We start from the raw sequence: 18,821 nt of genomic DNA, 5'->3' as shown, positions 1-18,821 counted from the left end.
AAAAAAAGGTCCATCATATGATATTAAATATTAATGTCTCTATTATTGTAAAATATATGATTCATGTCGATATAAAAGCCTATTCTTAGTATGTTAAAAGAAGAAGAATAATAAATAGAGGCGTGGTAATTTGTATTGGACGGCTCTTCATAGAGGTATAAAAGCGTAGTGACGTAAATAAGTTTTAACTACGTAAAATAGTTTCTATCTTGTTTCAAAGTCAAATTGGTACTATCAGTTCCGTTCCGTCCCGAATTAAAAGTGATTAGGAACAATTATTTGGCACCCGACACAAGAGTAAAGGTATTAGGGACTCAAATAATAAATAATAATAAACTAATAAAAAATAAAACAAATAAGATCTATCGTGTCTACCAGTCTAGCGTCAGTTTTATATACACAAATATTACGTATATGACCAGTCTCATAAACTTCATAAAGGAAATAAAAATACTAAATACATCTGATTGATCTTCACAGAAATAAATAGCATATGTTAAATGTATATCCGCTTGGTCTGGTCTTACAAGATTTAATGAAATATCTCAAACACTTTTTGACTTGTAACAAAATGAACAACTCGGTTAGTGTTTTTAACAAACGCATTGTTATGCATTGTTTTTTCTACACAGGGCATAAAATAAAAATTATATTTAATAAAACAATACAAAATTATCTAATATCTCAAATAAATAAAAACAGAGGTCAAAATGAATGATATAACAACTACCTATTCAATAAATGGCAAAATATAAATAATGAATTGAATATGAAGCCAATATCTAGGTTTATTAATATTACTACACTACTATCATAGGGATTTGCTCTATATATAAATAAGTGTTCAAGATCTTGATGTCGAGGTGGTCGGGTGATAGATCTGCAAACATAATTAAAACGTACCTGAGCAACCAATTATCAATGATAAGGGTGCGATTAAAATATACTTGAAATGTAACAAAGATTGGTGCTTATTACGATATATATCTCTAATATCGGGTAAATTAATTATAATTATAGTGACAGTTATATTGATATTTACAATAATATCGATAAATAATTGTATCGACAACTACTGGTAACCGATGTTATTAATAATTTCAATAAAAGACGATAAGAGTTGTAAGCATTAAAACAATATTTAACTATTTTTTTTCTAATTATATCTTGTTGAGAGTGCTTATTACAGTTAATTGTAAAAGATATTACAAGATTGCTTCTAACTGTTGTGTATAATCTCGGGACTAAATAGAATAGGCGAGACATTGCTTCATTCATTCACCAACAAATTAATAAGAGTACTTAGCTTAAGCTACATCGATTATACTGCCGGGCTTCAATAAATTTTGTGTCGTTATATCATCATGATACCGAATATTTGTTCTACAGGCTATAACTTTAGTAATATGTGACATCTTCTTAGCAATAAATCCAGAAATATAGGTTCTCATGTTTCTTCCAATCTTCTTTTCTTGTGATATTTTTCGGCATTGACAGAAATTGGTATTGAAGTTTCCAAGATTCAAGTGAAAATTTCCACAAATGATCCAAAGCACTTTCTGACACGTTATTCTCGCATTTGGTAACTGACGAGTATTTACTGTAGGGTTTTTTTTTCTACCCAGGGTGTAAAATAAAATTTATATTTAATGAAACGATAAGTAAAAAACAGAAGTCAAAATAAATGATATAAAAACTTCTTATTCAATGTGTGCTAAAGTAATTAAAGCAAATTAGCGTGCGATATCATGATGTCGAGGTGGTCGGGTGATCGATCTGCAAACATAATAAAAACGTACCTGAGCAACCAAAATTCAATGACAAGGGTGCAATTAAAATATACTTGAAATATAACAGGGTTTGGTGCTTATTACGATAGATACTTCTAAGGTCGGGTAATTGAAAAATAATGATACTAACAATTAAAATACTGGCAGTTATATTTATATTGATAATAATAGTAGCGATAAATAAAGGTATCGACAACTACTGGTAATCGATGGTATTAATAATTTCAATAAAAGACGATGAGAGTTGTAAGCATTAAAACAATATTTAACTATTTTAACTATCTTCTTAGCAATAAATCCAGAAATATAGGTCCTCATGTTTTTTCCAATCTTCTTTTCTTGTGATATTTTTCTGCATTGACAGAAATTGGTATTGAAGTTTCCAGGTTTGAAGTAAAAATTTCCATAAATCATCCAAAGCACTTTCCGACACGCCATTCTCGTTGTTTTCCGCTGGTGAATACTTTCTGTAGGTAACTGACGAGTATTTACTGTAGGGTTTTTTTTTCTACCCAGGGTGTAAAATAAAATTTATATTTAATGAAACGATAAGTAAAAAACAGAAGTCAAAATAAATGATATAAAAACTTCTTATTCAATGTGTGCTAAAGTAATTAAAGCAAATTAGCGTGCGATATCATGATGTCGAGGTGGTCGGGTGATCGATCTGCAAACATAATAAAAACGTACCTGAGCAACCAAAATTCAATGACAAGGGTGCAATTAAAATATACTTGAAATATAACAGGGTTTGGTGCTTATTACGATAGATACTTCTAAGGTCGGGTAATTGAAAAATAATGATACTAACAATTAAAATACTGGCAGTTATATTTATATTGATAATAATAGTAGCGATAAATAAAGGTATCGACAACTACTGGTAATCGATGGTATTAATAATTTCAATAAAAGACGATGAGAGTTGTAAGCATTAAAACAATATTTAACTATTTTTTTTCTAATTATATCTTGTTGAGAGTGCTTATTACAGTTAATTGTAAAAGATATTACAAGATTGCTTCTAACTGTTGTCTATAATCTCGGGACTAAATAGAATAGGCGAGACATTGCTTCATTCATTCACCAACAAATTAATAAGAGTACTTAGCTTAAGCTACATCGATTATACTGCCGGGCTTCAGTAAATTTTGTGTCGTTATATCATCATGATACAGAATATTTGTTCTACAGGCTATAACTTTAGTAATATGTGACATCTTCTTAGCAATAAATCCAGAAATATAGGTCCTCATGTTTTTTCCAATCTTCTTTTCTTGTGATATTTTTCTGCATTGACAGAAATTGGTATTGAAGTTTCCAGGTTTGAAGTAAAAATTTCCATAAATCATCCAAAGCACTTTCCGACACGCCATTCTCGTTGTTTTCCGCTGGTGAATACTTTCTGTAGGGCTTTTTTTCTACCCAGGGCATAAATTAAAAATTATATTTAATAAAACAATATAAAATTATATAATATCTCAAATAAATAAAAACAGAGATCAAAATAAATGATATAACAACTTATTCAATAAATGGCAAAATATATAAAGCAAATAAATGGTCAAGATCTTGATGTCGGGGCGTGTGGTCGGGTGATCGTTCTGCAAACATAATAAAAAAGTACCTGAGCAACCATAATTACTGTAGTACTTTCTGTAGGGCCTTTTTTTTCCCAGGTGTAAAATAAAAATTATATTTAATAAAACAGTCTAAAATAATGTAATATTTTAAATAAATAGAAACATAGATCAAAATAAATGATATAACAACTACTTACTCAATAAATGTAAAATAAACAAAGCAAATAAGCGGCAAGTTACTTTACATTATCGTTCAAACCTTTTTCTAAGAACACTTAAGGTCCAAAATATGACTCCAAACTGCCAGATGGAATTTCAAGTACTATAGATATTCGGTACATGTCTGTGTTTTAGGAAAAAGAATATCAATAAAACATAAACAAATAAAACTTGCTTATATATTACTAATTCACTTTACAGATTCCTGTTTTGCCAAAGAATATAGAAGAATATTTGGTGATGTAAAAGTTTGGATCCATAATTGCCGTTGCTTATGATAAAACTAAATAGAGGCACTTCATGTGTCTTAAGTTCTAATTATCTTAAGTCTACAATTATCTAGTTATAGTTAACATAATAAAGTTCTTAAAATGTAAATTACTAGAGGAAACCGCATATATATATGAATCAATGTTCTTCTATATTTCAGTTTATAGTTAAGTTGTGTAAAATGTATACTATAAACTTTTTGGTATTATTTAAGACCTCAGAAGAGATTCCCATCAGTTTTTCATTATATAATATGCAAAACGATCCAAAATATCCAGTAACTTCTCGAGTTTTTCTACAAAATATAAACACTTATGCTCTATGAGACAGGGGAAATCGAGATCTAACTTTATAGGAAATTTTGGAGAAGTGTTTGCGACGTCCAATAATTGCGTGCTAATAGCCACGAAGGTATTTGATTGATTTATTTCATTTCTATACTGTGTTTGTTGTGAAAAGTATAAATATTAAAAGACCCAAACCGACTCGATTAAGAATGAAAGATATTTATGATCCTTACTGCCTGTTTTTATTTATATATATTTACACAATATATTTGTATTTATCTTTTAATTAAAGCTAATTTGTTTGTCGTTTGCTCAATGAAATCTGATGTCAGGGCTGTCACTTACCGCATATTTTTGAGAAAATTTATCAAAGGTCCTGTAAAATGCTCACATATTATTATTCCTTATAGCTGCCTATAGCGAAAATTTAAACTTATCAATCAAATTACTTGAAAGTGCGATTGGATATTGATGTAATGGATATTGGCTATAGCGAAACAGTTTTCCAGAACACATTTCTGAAAGCTATATATGTTAAATTTGGCTTTCCTGCCAAATTAATACCTTTAGCCACCTAAGTGCAAAATTAAAAACCAAAACTGTGTTTCGCCTGCCCTTATTTAAGATCTCCTTCTCTATACTCTTTATTTGGTGCTGCTAGTTACTAAAACAAAATTAAACGGTTATACTTGATGACAACCGATCGTAGCAAACACATTGAATTTACATTAGTTCAAAATGTATGAGACAGAGTTCTCATAAATATTGTTAACAAAACAATTCCAATTTTGTAGTAGAAAATGCAAAATAATATAATCAGGATTCTGGATTATTCTGGTAGAATTATTTGTTTTTGTTATATAAAATTAAACTAATTGGTAAACTATAAGAAAAGTAAAGTCATATTACCCTAGTAACGATTATTCACTGAAACGTAGAGAATTCTAGATAAAAAGGTTGCGCTTTTGTTCACGCAGGTAAGGAAATTACTTGACGGTTATTTTCGTCATATTGTGTTTTTTTACTGCAGAAAAGTTCAATTTGTAGATCGCTGCTGATATAAATGATTCCGAGCACTGAAAATTGGATCACATAGAAGACATGTAAAAATATACAAGAAATCTTATATTACAAGGCTGGAGAACCTTTAAAAACAGGTACAAAGCGATTAATAAAGCATAATCATATCAATAATAATCAGGCTACGCAATTGTGTAATAAATTAGCTTTGAAAATACTGAAATTACTCTTTTATAGCCAATTTTGTCTATATAGACTTATGACACTTTGTGGTGAATATCAACATATTATTAATAACAAAAAAAAAAGTAAGTATACTTTTGTTCCATAACCCCCCTTACCCCTTGGTCTATTAATGAAAACTAGAAGCGTCAGTTTAGGCTTAAATATTGTATTGTGAACACACCAAAAGCAAAGTTCAATTTTAACTGAAGTTGAATAAACAGTATCTGAAATTAATCGCATTATTTTATATTAATCTGGGAAATTTTAAACCATTATTAAATATTCTTATAAAAATAATAATTCAAGTGCAGTTACAGTAATATACTTTATTAGCATTCTATTACAGAACATGATAAGTCATTAAAACATATAGAAATGTATCATATTAAAACATAAAAAAGAGAAAGAAATATTCAACTCTGCAACAAATATCACCTATAAAAATTACTTTTCGTATGTTTGAGGACCGAGACATTTCGAGGGGAACCGAACTGGACACGAGTAAATACCGCGAACAGAGAGAGAGGTTTGAAACATCTTCCCGTAGATTCATTAATGGTTTCGAGCAGAGGCCGAACCATTCCCTTCGTTTATGTCTGCATTCACTATAACGCTTGGAAAGGGAGGTGTAAAACTTCAGGATTTTACGCGTAGTAAAACAGTGTTTTCAGGAATTATTTGTCCAATATCGATTTATTTTTTATTAACTGGACTTTCGATACATTTAAGACTGTAATCTAAAATAATTTTAAATTTGTAGCCTACTTGATTGATTTAGTTTTATTACTTTTACTTTATATTATACAATTACTTCAAATGTTATACCATTAAAAGTTTGAGGTTTTCATATAATAATTACCAGTTTTCAGTACAAAACACTTAAAAATATTACTATTTATGTATTAAGCAAAATATGAATATTAATTAATTAATAATAGTACAAATCTAAAGTATATACGTTATTATAATAATGGCATATGTCTTCGAATTAAATATAAAAAGGGAAACTTCAATGACTTGGATCTTCAAAGATCATTTAAAATATTGCACTATATTTGGACATGCGGCTTATATTAAAGTTTAATTAATTTATGGAGGCAATAAAATATTATAACTTATTGCATGTTCCTTGCAAAATGCAGGTATGATTTTATTGTATCTACGCCTATTTATACCGCGATATTCTTCTTACTATATTCAGTGTTGTTTATCCATTAGGAGTGATCGCTTGCTATCATTATATTTAATAGTTTCATTTTAACATGGATACCAAAAAGTTATTTTTCGTTGTGTTAGAGGCTTACCATATATTGGAATACTCAAGTCCCTCTTTAGACCAGGAAAGTCGACGTAATACCGTAAAGCAACTTATTGCGCACCATCACGGTGTGGCCTTAACAGATGCCCAATATAATGAGATAGTAGAACAGGAAGAATTCAAAAAGCAAAGAAATCAGAAAAGGCGACGGGAATTTGATGATGATGATGATGATATGCGCAGCAAAATAACTAAAAGATTTTTAAATGATGTTTCATTACAAAAATCAAATACACAAGACGAAGACACTTTATTGTCTTCTGGAATGGAAGTGAATAAGGCCCTAAAACAAAGGAAGATTTTGAAACCACACCGGCAAAAAGACCAAGTTGTTTCCTTCCAAGAAGTGGATGTTCATGATAGCGAGATGTTGGACCTGAAAGAAAAGACAAACAATTTTGTGAAACCCTGGCTGCCCAGTGATGAAAGTCAGGAAAGACTTTCAGTTGCTGCGTCATCCTCTAAAGGAGCAGTACTGAAACACGTTTTCTCCCGAAAATCTTATAAACCTGATCAATGCCCGGCGGTAGATTACACGCCATCAAATCTACGTTCCAATCCACCCACAGCCATCACTTTCAAGAAGCAATCGGTTTCAGTAACTAAATATGCAAAGGAAACCCTCTCAAACAATTTCTGCCATTCATTCTCCCAGCCCAGTAACACACCAGCAACTCTTTCAACGCATCACGTAGCGCAATGCACAAGCTTGGAATCGCATAAGTTTCCTTTGCTTTCTCAATTTTACAGTCAAAACGCTTCTAAATTTCCTTCTTATCACTACCAAGATGACATAGACAAGCTGGTGTATATGATGAAGTATATGTGTGTGATCAGTTCTAATTAAGTTCTAATTGTAATTTTATACTTTAATACATTGTGAATTTCTTTTAAACGACTTATCGTTCAGTATCATAACATATTGCTAATAATCTATTCCTAATATAATCGGATTTTGTTTTTTTTATATAAGTTAACATATAATAAAAACGACTATATTTCTATAACTATAATTATATTATATCATACCGTAGATTTATTTTTAACAACTATTTAATGAAGTTGTTATTTAATTTAAAAGAATCGTTAGAACATGTCTACAAATTCCGACGATTGATATTTCCGACATTCACGAACTATAGTTCCACCATATCAGGTGATTTCACAAATTCTTTAATCGGCTTCATTTTACTTCATCTTAAATAGACATCTTTATTCTAAAACAAAGAAGGTATCATTTTACAAAGTAATCGTAGTAGTATGTTTTGTCTAATTTATTCAATATTATCTGATACCCGACCGCTTTATTGATCACAGAATAAAAGTTGGAATTAAATACACAATAGTAAAAAAGATACATTTAATATTTGAATATACCGCTTGCACGTAATATAGCTGATGACTGTTTGGCTGGGCGTAACATAAATAAATTGCTACTTCTGGAATTTGGAATTTATTACTTCTTTGTTTCGAGGGACGTTATTTAACAACATGTATTATATTATCGCTTGATGGATAAGGAGATAATTCAAAGGTTTAGGGTACGGAATAAATAGGAGCTTGACCGTCAGTATGTCCTTCCTTATTTTATTATACTTATAGCTTGACATTGAAATGTTAATAGCTCTATTATGTTGTTCAGGATGTCTTTGACGAAACTCTCTAAGACCTTCTCTAGTTTTTAACATATTAAATAATATTAAGTTTCTAATAATAATCTAAATACTAATTCTTGAACTTAAATTGGTCTCTGCTTAATTTATTTTACTTTACGTAAGTATCATTTATAAAGTTTGAAATATCAATCTGGCATAATATAGAAACAAGGCGGTGAGGGCTTCTAAAAACCACATTGTGAATGAACATGAGCTTGTTCGAGAAATGTTCCTTTACATATTTAATAAGTGTTATTTACCTTTGAAGAATGATCAGCTATAAAATTTTTCCAGAGTGTTTCAATACAGCTCCTTTGGATGCTGATGTGGCAACTGACAATTTATTATGCTTGTTTTATATTTGATTAATTTTGCCTCCTTTTTTGATGAAAACGGGGTCATCTGGAAATGTAAAGTTTGGTACGGTTAAAACTTATATCGAGGAAAAAATTTCTAGGTATAACATTTTTGGGTAATATACGTCACAAATAAATAAATTCTAATAAAACGAAATTCGCCTATATCAAGCAACCAGGAATAGCCGTCAGATCGGTGACACAAATATATAAACAAATATTTTAAGCTCTGGCCGGCTAGCTGCGGGTGTTTTCTTACTGCTGAGATTCTGTTGTATGTAAATTTACCACGGACGCGTAATTTTAAAAATAAAATTCTGGCAACGTTGTAAAGCAAAATTCCGGCTGGCAGTGTTGAATCGGACGAGAAATCCCTACATTTTACATTTTAAACAATGTTAATACGGAAAGCCTGTTGTGTAATGTGCTCGCTCTATCGGAAAGAATATACAGTTGTGAAAGAAAAACCCGACATATGCGAAAATTTTATCCGAACATATGTTGACAAAATTGGAGAATAACAAGAAGGTTCTTTCTACTTTGTTTATAAGGTTTTGTTAAGATTTGTAAAAAGATAAATTGTGCTTTCTTAAGGTATCGGGTTCGGGTATAGGGATTAGTATAATATTTTCTCATAAGGATAGCGGCCTTCCATCCAAATCATCTTGTATTGGTCAGCTTTTATTTTTTTATACTACTTAGCCGTTATATCTGAAATTATTTAAACATAGTTAACAAATATTTCACCATCAAAAATGGGATTATGTCAACCTCATAGTAAAACATTTACAATCTGTTCTCTCGGTGCTGAATATATCTTCTGATGATTTTTAATTATTTTGTAGCCATTAGATAATATAAATGTTTGAAATCACTTCGTAAATCAACACAGAATAGTAAAGTTGTATAAACGCAACTGGACATAATTACAATAATTAATTAACGGTAAACATAACTTTTTAGCAAAGTTTTGCTTAGTTCAATCATTCGCGGCGCTGACAACGTGAATTAGATTGGTTAGTTTAAAATAGTTATGTAGAAACCTGTAAGGAAAATACTTTGCTTTGATTGGTCGGCCATTTCGCTTGATTATCTTGGGACGACACATTTATTGGCCAATAGTATTTATAATTATGAAAATCAAATTTTTTTAAATTAAGTTATTAAAACAAAATCCTATACAAATATATATAAGTGTAAATAATATAAATATATATAAACAAAAAGCAAAAAAAAAACAATTATGAACTCTATTCTAGGCAAAATTAAAATATCTATAATTCTTCTATAACGCTTTCCCATATTTGTTTAGTGCCATCAATTTTATGGGATCTATTAGAGTTCTAACTTATTTTGATATATTGAAGGTAAACATTAAATCGTTCCCTGTTGATATTGCATTAACTTCATTAAACCAAAAATACAATCACACCTCATAATAACTTTTAAAATTTGGTCTTGAAAATCATTATGGATTGGACAGTTGAAACACTAAAAATGTATGTGTTTTTTAAAGATATTTAGATTTTAGAGTATTTAATCTGTAGAACTACTTAATATAGAATGTAGACAAATATTGCATTTTTCTCTTTTTCAGAAATTTTGTTAAATAGCCTGAAATAAGACTAAAATGCAATATTAGACTCTGGTTTTTCTCAGAGCAAAGTTCTCTGGAACTGAAAATATAGACTCAACTGGTAAATCATCAATCCCAAGTGGTACTAGATCACCCGTTAAAAAATAATATAAGTTATCTAACATGTTCATCTTGTGATGATGTGCCCTTTTAAATATTTCTCGAACATACTAGGTGAAGGATGCTGTTTCTATCTCCATTACCTCTAATAGATCCAACAAAATTCTTTAAGCAATCTTGGTTGAGATTTGTTAAGCAAATGTAGTTATTTGTAAATTTAGACAAAATAGATTTCTTTAAGGTAATAAATCTCCTAAAAGTAGCAATTAAATTTTTAATTGATAACCGTAATCAATATTTTCTTAACAAGGCAATCAAATTTAATTATACAATAGCTCTACTATAAAATTATTGAACACTGATTGTTCTAAACATTTAAAGTATTACAAATATTTTTGGGATATTTTACAACTAAAAGTAGTATTTACTAGTACTAATTATCCAGTTATCTTAATTATTACCTTCTTGTAAAACTTCTTTATGTAGAGACATCACAGACAGCATCCGAACAACTTGGTAGATTAATTAATAAACTAAAACAAAGGAAGTTATTAAAACCACACCTGCAAAAAGACCAAGTTTTTTCCTCCCAATAAATAGATATTCATGGTAGTGAAATATTGGACCTGAAAGAAAAGGCAATGAATTTTGTGAAACCCTATATGTCCAGTGATGAAAAGCAGGAAAAACTTTCAGTTGTTGCGTCATCATCTAAAGGAGTAGTACTGAAACGCGTTTTCTCCCGAAAATCTTATAAACCTGATCATTGCCCGGCGGTAGATAACACGCTATCAAATCTATGTTCCAATCCACCTAAAGCCATGACTTTCAAGGGTCAATCGGTTTCAGCAACTAAATATGCAAAGGAAAACCTTGTACCAGCTTGGAATCGCATAAGTTTCCTGTGACTTCACAATTTTACAGTCAAAACGCTTCTAAATGTCCTTCTTATCAGTATCAAGATGACATAGACAAACTGGTGTATATGATGAAGTATATGTGTGTGATCAGTTTTAAATAAGACCATTTATTGTAAGACTGTACAATGTTCTAACACTCGAAAACTATACTTTTTATTCGTTACTATTTACTAATCTAGAATATATTTTCGCATTGTTGCTACTTTTTATATATATGAAATAAAATTTTATGTCTTACGACTTATCATCATTCAGTATCATAACTGATTTCCAATAATCTATTCTAATATAATCGGATTTTAATTTTTTTTTATGTACTAGTGCATATTTATCTAAAAACAAACTGTATATCTATAACTATAATTACATAATATATCACTATATATTTCTTTTTTACATCTATTTATGGCTGTTATTATTTTATTTATAAGAATTGTTAAAAATTTTCTACAATTTCCGACGATTAATATTTCCGACATTCACGAACCAAAGTTTCAATGTGCCAGCGGTAATTTCTTTTTTTCTTTAATCACCTTTATATTACTTCATTTTAAATAGACATCTTTGTGCCAAACAAAGAAGGTATCATTTTACAAAGTAATCATAATAACATGTTTTGTCTAATTTATTTAACAATATCGGGTATCAGATTTATTGATCACAGGATAAAAGTTGCAATTAAATTCATAACAGTAATAAAGATACATTTAAAATTTGATTATACCGCTTGCACGTAATATAGCTGATGCCTGTTTGGCTGGGTGTAACAAAAATAAAATACTAATTCTGGATAACAAATTTGGAATTTATTACTTCTTTGGTTTCGAGAGACGTTATTTGAAAACATTTATTATATTATCGCCTGATGGATAAGGAGATCATTCAGAGGTTTAGGGTACGGAATAAATAGAAGCATAACCGCCAGTATGTCCTTCCTTATTTTATTATGAATCAAAATGCAGAATGACTTTGACGAAACTCTCGAAGTCCTGCTATAGTTTTTAACATATTACATGATCTTTCGTGTCTAATAATATTCTAAATACGAATTCTTGAACTTAAACTGGTCTCTGCTTAATTTATTTTACTTTACGTAAGTAACATTTAAGATGTTTGAAACTTCAGTCTGGCAAATACAGAACCAAGGCTGTGAGAACTTCTTAAAATCATATTGTGAAAGAACATGTATCAATAACCATTTGCTTTTAGAAGTAACCTAATCTAACCATAATGGGATTTAATTTATAATTTTTAAAAGCATTTTATACTCCTTATTTTTCTGACATATAAATCTTGTTGGAATATATAAATAGATGGCGTTGTAGTTTATCTAGGATGGCTCTTCATATAGGTATAAAAGCGTAGGGACTTAAATAAAGTTTCTCTCTTGTTCCAAAGTCAAAATAGTATTTTTAGTTCCGCCCAGTCCAGAATTAAAAGTGATTCGCAACAATTATTTGGCAACCGACACAATAATAAAGGTATTAGGGACTCAAATACATAACAAATAAAACAAATAAGTTTTAACAGGTCAATTGAAAATTTCCCGGCGTGACACATAGATGGCGCTACTAGAATTAAATATGTAGGAATGTTCGTCGGGTCGGTCGGTCGGTCGAAATGTGTGGCTGTGGATGCGATTGTATATCCGAATACTCACTACTATTTTTGAAAGGAATTTGCGAAAACACTGTATGAATAAATACTTGTTTATATCTGTTTAAACTGATATATGTGGTCGACGGGAAAATATACAGGATAGTAGGTTAGGTAAAGGATGCCCGGTAGCGCTGTGGAAGTGATACTGTTACAAAGGGATAGATAAAAGAAAAGGGAGCGAGACGTCGTCGTGGTGGTCTTTTATAACTGGAAACTGCATGGTACCAAACCACCGGCGTGGCCAACCTTTGAATTTGCTGTAGGTGAATGCGTGGTGGCGTTAAAGGATCGTAGCGACCGTTACAATTTCTATGGTTTGTTTAGAACGCCTTTTAGAGAAAGAGGTTGTTACCGACGAATACATAAAAAAATCTCAAATCATTTTGAATGACCGTAAATTGAAATTGAATGAAATAAATACCAGACCCTCTAAAGATATCAACTGAACTTGTACATCATATCATTCACGAATATTTGGGTATATAGAAAGCTCTGGGTGTCGGGCGAACTCACTTATGACCAAAATCAACGACGACTTGATGATTCGGAGCAGTGTTTGAAGATGATCAAGCGTAATAGACCCGAGTTTTTGCTCCGATTTGTGATGACGGATGAAACGTGGCTCATTCATTTCACTCCGAAGTGCAATTAACAGTTACTCGAGTGGAGTACACACAATGAAACGCAACAGCCGGTTGGCAGGGATATGTATTTTGTGATGCGCGTGGAATAATTTTCATTGACTACCTTGAAAAAGTAAAGACCATCAACAGTGATTATTACATAGAGATATTCGACCGTTTAAAGGATGAAATAGCCGAAAAACGGCCGCATTTGAAGAAAAAAAATTGCTTCTTCACCAAGACAATGCATCGTGTCGCAAGTCAGTGTAAACGATGGTAAAAGTCCATGAATTGGGCTTCGAATTGCTTTCTCATCCATTGTATTCTCAAGATCTGCTCCCCAGCGATTATTTCCTGTTCTCAGATCTCAAAAGAATTCTCACTGGGAAGAAATTTTCGTCGAATGAAGAACAAACGTACTACAAAATTGGTATCGAAAAGTGGGAGTGTCGGTATAATCAGTGTATCACCCTTGAAAGGAATTACGTTGAATAAAAAATCTAATTTTGCTAAAAAAATATGTTTTACTATGGTAGGCTGGGGACTTTGTCATTTTCATTTGCCATATCTGCAAAACAGTATTATTTCTCTCATTACGCATTTTAACCAAAACTCATGTATATTGTGAACAATTACACACATATTTGTGCTCATGAACTTTCCACTCTGCAATAAGATTTCCCACAGCTATCGTATTAGCCTCCTTCTGAATTATTGATGTTTCATTTAACACATATACACATATTGAAATAATAAGTCTTTATTGATTTTATTATATGCTTTTAGAAATTGTATTCTTATAAAACAATCTAGAAGTCCTATTCAACCTCTTCGTAGGTTATCTGTATACCATTTAAATCTTATATTACCTAACAGTTTATGAAAGGATGCTCTACATCCCTCAGAGAGCTGCATACCTCTAAGCTTTCTGTGGATACTTCTCAGATTGACAGTTTCCTGTGAAATAATTATACTAAATTAACTTTATGTTCAAAAAATTATTCACTGTATTTATACATGTCATATATTTGATCTCTGATAAAGCTCTCATCAATCTGATCTTAATTCGTTACCTCCTTAGTATAAGGGCGGTCTCTTTTCGGTAATCTAAAATTATATTTTTAATTTCTGCAATACGCTAGAAATATCTATACATAGTATAAAACAAAGTCGCCTTTTCTGTCCCTATATCCCTATGTGCGCTTAAATCTTTAAAACTACGCAACGGATTTTGATGCGGTTTTTTTCAATAGATAGAGTGATTCAAGAGGAAGGTTTATATGTATAATACATGCATAATATACTAAGGCAACATTGCTAATTTTAGAGGTTTCTAACGTGATGTCGTAAATTAACCTATTTTTTTTGGCTTATTTAGCAATTAGCAAAAACGCTGCCTAACCTTACGAGTTAGATCAAATTAATGTACTACAGTATTGTACACCATAAAAAGGTCTACAAAAAAGTCCGCGATGGTATATGTTTATCTTTTAGGGATAACCCACATTAACCATTTTTATTGTTTACTTTTTACGTGAGAAAATGGCTTATTTACGAAGCTATTTTAAGCAATACGGCATTAATCCTTATGGAATTAAGTACCTTAAATACAGTGTGCAATTAATATAGATCAATATGGTTCCTTACAGCATGTAAATTAAACAAATATTTTCGGAGATAATAAAAATTTAAAATTTGCGTTTAAAAATGTGTAATGTAATAAAAATTGTATGAATTTAGATATTCCAAAGATAGCAGGAAATCTTCATAGTAAGTATAGGGGAAGAGGAATTGTTTTACTCCAAATTTAATGCGTGCAGGCCAAGGGCAGTAATGAATGAACCAAAAATACTGGATCGATTTTAATCATGTTTTCATTGAGTGACATAGGCATATATATTTTATGCCCGTGCAAAGTCGGAGCGGGCCGCTATGTTTTTATATACAACGTTCATATTTTTTCTGTAGTGTATTTAATTTAGTATCAGCATTGCACCCGTGCGAAGCCGGGGCGGGTCGCTAGTTTTCAATAAAGACCGCAGTAATAACTTAATAATTAGCAGTAAACATATTTACTTCTTTTAATATTTTTACTGGCAATTTTCTCGTTATCTCGTTCCTATTCTTTAACTGATTAGAAACGCAGTCTGTAACGGCTAGCTTTGGAATTTTGAATCAGATTAATCATAAGCAGTGATTTAAAATTTATGAAAACAAGCAAAGCGTTAAAAGAACCTTTGTCGGTTTATAGCCACGGAACAACTAATACCGTTTTTGTAACTTAAAAAGAAAAATGTATGTATTTTGTGGATTATAACCGGAGAATAACCAATTCTGTTTCACAACTTAAAAATGAAAATTTAGGTATTTCGTGGTTTATATCCTGTAGTTATTATAATTAATATTTTGAAGAATTTTCCAGACGTTTGACAATTCATCGATATTGGTAGGCTGATTCGGTTAAATGTCCGAACTTTTCAAACAACACTATCTCTTTTTAAATAGAATAAAATAAGAAGGAAAATATTGTCTGACTGTAATACGAATTTACAATTTGCGACAAGCACATATTGATGACTTGAGCTCACTGCTGTTTTGTATAACATGACTATATATAGTTAATTCAAAAAAGTAGTGACACAGGTGACCCGTCAAAACGTCGCAATGTTGCCGCAGCAACTTTGAGTTTTAGTACACATTGGCTCTGGCATATAACAAAATTCTAATCCAAATACAATAGGTAAACAAAAATGTTATGTGTTATAATTTATTTTAACATTATATTACATTTAATGCATATATTTTCGAAGAATCAAATTACCATTAATTATACATCCACAATAATTTACAGCTTACCGTTGTTTTATTATATATACATTGAACTTTTTTCACACTAGTATAGGTGGAGTTCTAGGAGCTTTTTTATGTAGTGGTATTCCACGAAGACCTAGTATACCTAATTAACAATTGTATGTCTGAGTAATATATGTTACTTTCATTAGAGAGTATATTTATGTTTTATGCTTAGTTCTTGTTTCCTTCGATGCAATGTTTCCTTTTAAAGTCACTATGATATTACTATATGTCTCCTTAGTTTGCCCTATTACTACCTGTATACATCTATTTTTGATAAAACTACAGTAAAATCACTGCATTATCCTTAATGCATTTGCCATATCTGCAAAACAGGTAGTATTATTCCTCTCCTCATACATTTTAAACAAACGTTCATGTATATTCTGAACAATAACACACATGCTCATAAAGCTTTCACACTCTATAATACAATTTCCTACAATAAAAGTATATTAATTGTATACTGGCCTTTAGTTGTTAGCTCACACAAACCGAAGGTGTTATTTTCGACAATGCCTCCTTCCATAAATCCAGATAGTTCTGGTTTGAATATCCGCCTCAACCTGAATATCTATTGTAATAATTCTTTGCAATACCCCATATCAACTCAATTGGATTAAAAATGCAATGATAGGGAGGAAGACGAAATACTCTGTGGCCATAATATTCAGTAATCTGATCTATCATGTATCTTTTCTCAGGCTTATTTCTGAAAAAGTAAATTAAATTAAAAGTTTTCATTTATATTTATCGAGTAACAATTTGAAAAAGTTTATTCTTTGTTGATGCACTTGTTGGGATTTTCTTCACCAGTATACTATATATATGGTAGATATGGTGCATTGTACATAACAATAACTGATGATTTTTAAAAGCTGATTTTCAAACTACTGCAAAGACAAGTTATAGTTCATTTATTCATGGTAGTCACCCTTGGACTTAGAGAAAAACACTAATTCTGAACCTGGAATAAAAGCCTTCCTGTTTCTAGCATGAAGAACTACATATCTGCAATGAATTATTAATAAATGTTATGGCTAACAAAAACTAATCCATAGTTATTCCAACGTTTTCCTTTTTCCAGTAAGCTTTGTTGCCTTTACGCTATAGGTTTTTTATTTTTTGAGATATTTTAGTGACCGTGTCCGTACTAATATTCAGCGCAGCTGCAAAGCGCAAAAATATTTTCAATAAATATTGGGTATGAGAAACAGGATAGACATTGAAAAACTTACGTTTTATTTCAAAAAGTTTGTTTAATCCATCCTCTGAGTCCCAGCGTCTTTGTACTACAGCTCGAGTAAATGTTCTGATGTTAGAATAGACGTCAGTGTGGATACATATGTTCTAGTTAAATATTGTCAGTAATGCCAATGTTTCTTGAAAATTAAAGAGAACATTTCACTTTGGAAGTACAATCAGTGGCTCCTCAACAAAAACTTTCAAAATGTATTCTCTAGAAAATTCTTTCAATTAAATTTTTTACACGTTTTTCAGTGACCGTGTATTTAATTTGAATTATTTATAGTTTAATTCTGTAATAATTATAATTGCATTCCTATCTTTTTTTCTGTTTTTTTCCTAACTGTTTTGCATATAGCAAAAAGTCATAACAAAAAGTGGCCCATTGTTTGACAGGTGATGATTTAATCAAGATGATGAATCGATTGCAATGTTCGTTTTTTTTTTATCCAAACTTACATCATTTCAGCTCACTTGTACTTCTTCCGGTCACGTATTAGCAAATGTTATCCTGAAAAAACTAACCACACGAAATTACGAACCAAACGGATGCATAGTGATTAGATTTTAACAAAAAAGGAACGATACAATTGTAGCAAAACGACAGAGAGAGAACAGTCACCATGACTGGCGTTTATTGTTTACTCAACAGACGGACATATTTCAATTGTCGTCTATGAAAGCCACAATAATATTGTAGCAATTTTTTTGTTCTATAAGTTTTTTCTTCATTTTCAATATGACCTTGCTAATTTTTAGTTTGCCAGTAGACACGTTTAAAGGTCATAATTGAATTGTTTGATGCAATGACCCTAATATATTGTGATTTATATGTTGATTTGATTATTGGGATACATAGATTTATTTGGAACAATGTGTTTTAACATTTTTATTACTTATTAGTACTTGGATGTGTTATAACCTGTTCTCTACTTTAAGGAAGCAATTAGAAACATTGTATAATATATGTTAATCAAAATATTTTTCACCATTTTATTAGAAATTTTTATGACAGAATGGCTATACCGGGTCGAAATAATGATGTTGGTCAGGCAGCAATCGATTTTCGTACTTCTTCACCATTTCAAAATCAGTGTTTAAG

This window comes from Rhynchophorus ferrugineus, unplaced genomic scaffold (assembly GCF_030347505.1).
Source record: "Rhynchophorus ferrugineus isolate W39M unplaced genomic scaffold, kcgeb_rfMv2 rfM1, whole genome shotgun sequence".
Classification (NCBI taxonomy): Eukaryota; Metazoa; Arthropoda; class Insecta; order Coleoptera; family Curculionidae; genus Rhynchophorus; species Rhynchophorus ferrugineus.
The sequence above is the reverse complement of the archived record's forward strand: the minus strand, read 5'-3'. Positions refer to the sequence as shown.